Source organism: Bubalus kerabau, chromosome 4 (assembly GCF_029407905.1).
Source record: "Bubalus kerabau isolate K-KA32 ecotype Philippines breed swamp buffalo chromosome 4, PCC_UOA_SB_1v2, whole genome shotgun sequence".
Lineage (NCBI taxonomy): Eukaryota > Metazoa > Chordata > Mammalia > Artiodactyla > Bovidae > Bubalus > Bubalus kerabau.
The window spans coordinates 51,460,954-51,465,634 of record NC_073627.1 but is presented as its reverse complement, the minus strand read 5'-3'; the positions used below and the strand labels follow the sequence as shown (position 1 = coordinate 51,465,634).

Sequence of the window (4,681 nt, the reverse complement as noted above, 5' to 3'; positions counted from 1 at the left end):
ATTTGTTATGCAGCAGTAGATAACTGGTACACATTCATGCCATCAGCTTCGCTGGGGGTGGAACTTGACACGGGTATGTTTCAAAGCTCCCCAAGCGATACCAGTGTGCATCCCAGGTGGAGGGGCCACTGCCCCAAGGCCTGTGTGTGCCCGTGAGAGTGTGTGTGTGTGTACCTGGTGTATGCCTGTGCCATGCACGTGTTTACGGTGGGGTGTGGGCACCACGCCGCATGCATTTGTCAGTAGGCAGAAATACGAGCAGCCCCTTGTGTGTATTGGGCCCAGGTACCTGTGTCAGTTCCTGGGTCAGGAAAGTCTGGAGAATGGAAGGAGCCTTGGAGGTTTTGTGGCCAGACTGACATGGGCCATCCACCACTTCCCCTCTGTGAGCCCTCTCTGAGCCTCAGTTTCCCCACTTGTGAAATGAGGGCATGCAGATCCCCATTCTGCCCAGTCCTTTGAGGAGGTGCTATATGAGCTGACTACATACCTCCTGGACTGGCTTTGGCAAAATATCCTGGTAGAGTTGTTGTTTAGTGGCTAGGTCATGTCCGACTCTGCAGCCCCGTGGACTGTAGCCCACCAGGCTCCTCTGTCCATGGGATTCTCCAGGAAGAATACTGGAGTGGGTTGCCATTTCCTCCTCCAGGGGATCTTCCTGATCCAGGGATTGAACCTGTGTCTCTTGTGATTCCTGCAATAGCAAGCGCGGTCTTTTGTTGTAATGGCTCTTGGTGTAGTGAGATCTGACCTGCAGTGCCATAGATGTGAAAGCAATCAAGTGTGTAGCCCCCTCTGCAGGACCTGACCTGAAGGAGGGTCTGTCCTGGGGCACATCCCTGAGGATAGGGTGGGGAAGGAGACAACATTAGTCATGGCTGGGTTAGGGCTTGGGATTTGAGGCCAGTAAATAAATAGTCTTTCCCTGTAAATGCCAAGTGGCTCAGATGGGCAGGACAAGAACAGAGGTAGGCTGGTGGTTCCAGCTGAGTTTACACCCCTCCTGTCTGCGAGTCCTTGCCTGAGCCTCTTATCCTTGTTCGGCCTCAGTTTCCTCATCCCTGAAGTGGAACAGCAAACCATCTCCCACCTTCTGCATGTGACATGCTGCATCTCCACAGCAAGCCCCTGTGTGGAAGGTTGGGAGAGGAGAGAATCTGGGTGAAAGGAGCTCACCTGGGCCTCCAGCCAGTTCTGCAAACAGAACTGATTCCCAACCCTGGCTCTTGCTGTGTGACCTTAGGGAAGTCACTGCCCCATCTCTGGGCCTTATCATCAGTAGATAATGATGCCTGCCTTGTGGTGGTATGGAGAAAATGGAAAAAGATGCTGCGTGGGGTGTGCCCTGCATGGTACTTGAAAGTGTTAGTCGTTCAGTTTTGTCCAACTAATTGGGATCCCGTGGATTGGAGCCCACCAGGTTTCTCTGTCCATGAGATTCTCCAGGCAAGAATACTGGAGTGGGTTGCCATTCCCTTCTCCAGGGGATCGTCTAAGCCCAGGGATCGAACCGGGGTCTCCTGCACTGCAGGCAGATTCTTTACCGTCTGAGCCACAGGAAACAGAGATGCATGGTACTTGGCATCCAATAAAGGGCAAACTTGCTTGTCATAAGCTCCAGCCAAACTTTTCCAGGTGTCTAAAAAATCACTATGGAAAAACACAATGTTCACTATGGAAAATGGCTTCTCATTTCTATGGCTCTGGGGTGGTGGGGGCGGCAGGGAGACAGGAGGAAGAAGACGGGAAGGAGGGACAGGAAAGCATCGTTTTGTGAACTCACCAGGTGCCCCTGCAACACGGTGCTTTGACTCCCATCCCATGTGTCGTCTAAACCTGGTGACAACAAGGATGATCGATCCCACTTTACAGACAGGGAACTAAGGCTCAGGAGGGCCAAGGAGCGTCCTTGTTCAGTGTCACATGGCTAAGGACTGCAGAGTCAGGTCTCCATTTTCCTGTTCTCTTTTTCTTTCAAAAAAAAAAAAAATTTATTTGGCTGCGTTGGGTCTTAGTTTTAGCACACAGGATCTTTAGCTGGGGCATGTGAACTCGCAGTTGCAGCATGTGGGATCTAGTTCCCTGACCAGGGATGGAACTTGGGCCCCCTGCATTGGGAGTGAGGAGTCTTAGCCACTGGACCACCAGGGAAGTCCCTCTGTTTTCTTGTTTTCTTTGTGACTGTCTGTGTCCCTGAAACAAGCCTCTGATCTCCAGTGACTCTGATAGAGGGAAAGCTTTGTAACTTACGGGGTCATCTGGGGAAGATCTGTATGATGACATCCAAGGATGGTTAAAGAAGGCGTCACAGCCCCCAAAGCACGTGAGTCAACCCTGACCTCTCGCCCTGACAGGAAATCTCGCACTGAGCCCATGTCACAGATGAAAGGACTGATGCTCAGAGAGCCTGAGTGGGACCCAGTCGTCAAGGCATTGGAGCAGCTGAGACTCTGGTCTCTGGCGGAGTGAGAGGTGCGTGCAGGGGCAGAGGGAGAGGGAGAAGGGAGTGGTGGGGGCAGCAAAGCTGTGTGGAGCCAGCCCCTTGGGCTGAGGAGCCCGTATGTGTTTATGGGGGTCCGAAAAAGAGGCTGAAGACGGGCACCTCTAGTGCCCTCAGCTGCCAGAAGCAGGCTGGTGTTTGCGCTGCGGTGCCGGCCATTGGATGTCCAGCTCTGGGTTGGCCGTCCATCAGCCTCCTGGCCCAGTTTGCCTACCTTCCCAGTAGGGACTGTCACTGAGCCCAGGGGTGACGGAACAGCTGAGGGGACAAAGAGGGGGATCTGGCAGCAGAAAGGGGATCTGGGGAGAGAGGTTATTCCCTGAAATCTCAGGCCTTTTAGCACTGCCTGTCGGGGTGGGGGAGGTGTGAGGACCCCGCAGGCCTGGCAGGATGAAATGTTTATTTTCCCTAGGGGCTGAAGTCAGTGATGGAGGAAAGGAGTAGAGACGAGGCAGGAGGATTGGAAACTCACCAAAACACAGAGCCCGGGAGACAGAAGTAGGCAGAGAAGGAGCGAGACCAGGGAGAGCCAACAGCAGCCTGTTGGCTGCCCATCCCGGTTGAGCCGGGGCGGCAAAGCCTGCATCCTTGGAGCGGTGCCCAGGCTCCAGGGTCTCCGTTTCCATGGGGCAGAATCTGGACTCTTCTGCAAGGGGAGAAACCCAGCTTCCCCTTTTGCGGGATGGAGGGGTTCAGGCAGGGCTTCTCCAGCCCGGGTCCCTCCTCTCCTCCCACCCGGATCCAGGCTCTGTCTCTGCACCGCACTCTTCCCCAGCCCCTCCCACCCTCTGGCTGCTGTCCTGGGAGAAGCTGCTGGTTCCTAAGACACAATTCCCAGGACCATGGGCTGCCAGGCTCCAGGCTCCTTTCTGTCTAATAGCTGGGGACGGGGGCCTTGGCAGGAGCTTAGCTCAGATTTGCGTAAATGAAGCTGGACCGCAGCTTAGAGTAGTGACAGTCTGGAGCCCATGGATGCCAAGTCCTGGCTGGGTTTTGGTTTTTCAATTATTCTGGGCAAGTGGGGACATGTCCAGGCCTCCTCTGACCCCCAGCACCACCCAGGTGACTTTCTGCTGGGGATGTGAGTGAGGCTGAGAGGTGAAGGGCAGCGGGGGGAAGGGCAGGAAGCCTCTCTCAGGGGCCTCCCGGGGGATTATATACTTGCGTTTTATATACTTGCCCTTTTGAGCCCTCGCCATCGGTGGGGCAGAAATTATGACTCCCATTTTCACACGTGAGGGAAGCCGGACTCAGAAAGGTTAATTAAATTGCCCAAGGTCACTCAGCCAGTGATGATGGAAATCAGGATTCGAATCCAGGTCTGGTCCCAAAGTCTGGCTCTTTTCATGCTGCTGTGTGCATGGGATTGAGGCGGGGGAGGGGAGAGCCTGGATGAGGGAGAGAGGGGTACAGGCCAGGCATGGGGAGGGGGTCACTGGGTGTGGTGGGGCGGGGCATGCCCTAGACCTGGAAAGCCTTCCTTAGCACCCTGGCTTTGCCCCTTTTCACTTGTGCAAGGTTGGGCGAGCCCCTTATCTCTGAGTCACATGTAGATGGAGTGGCTGTGAGGTGTCTTTTCCCTGTTTGTCAAATAAGTGAACAAAAAGGCAAGGGGAGGCAGGAAGAGGAAGACATATATTCTAACTTGGGTCTAAGGCTGGAGCGCCCCCTTTGACCAGGGACAGAGTCCCTGCAGACACCCAGCCCCTGAACATCTGTCCCTCTCAACCCACCTAAATGAGGCCCCCCACTCCCTGCAGGCAGGCGAGCCAACTGATAGGTGGTGGATGGGGGTGCACGTCCTGGGGGCCCCAATTCTGGTGGCTCCCTATCACAGTGTAGCATCCTCTCCCCTGGAGAGTCACCCTGAGGTCTCTGTTTCTGGGCTGGGTTGGTTACTGTTAATTAAACCAGTTGTTGGACTGAATGCCTCCCTTTATCATGTCTCCTAGACCTAGTAATCCCCCACCAGTGGAGGAAGGGGATGGGAGGGCAGAGGGTTCTCAAAACCAAGCCAAGCTGCCTCTGGAGACAAGAAGGCGCCTGAGAGACTCAAGCCCACCCTTTGATCCCTCTTGGGAGGCTGGGAAACTTGCATTCCAGCCTCAGAATTCCTGGAAGCTGGCTGTGTCTGCATCCCATGAGATTCAGCTGAGCCCTTTTGGCCGCCATGACCCTTGG

At 54.8% G+C, this 4,681-nt stretch overlaps 1 long non-coding RNA gene across 1 annotated transcript; it reads right to left on the bottom strand.

Annotated features, from left to right (window-relative positions):
* Positions 1–389: 389 nt before the first annotated feature.
* On the bottom strand, positions 390–3,094 carry LOC129651411 (uncharacterized). Its single transcript, XR_008714130.1, has 3 exons — positions 2,973–3,094; positions 1,784–1,971; positions 390–694 (listed from the first exon to the last, which is right to left on the bottom strand). It is a non-coding gene; the product is annotated as an uncharacterized LOC129651411 (long non-coding RNA).
* Positions 3,095–4,681: the final 1,587 nt, after the last annotated feature.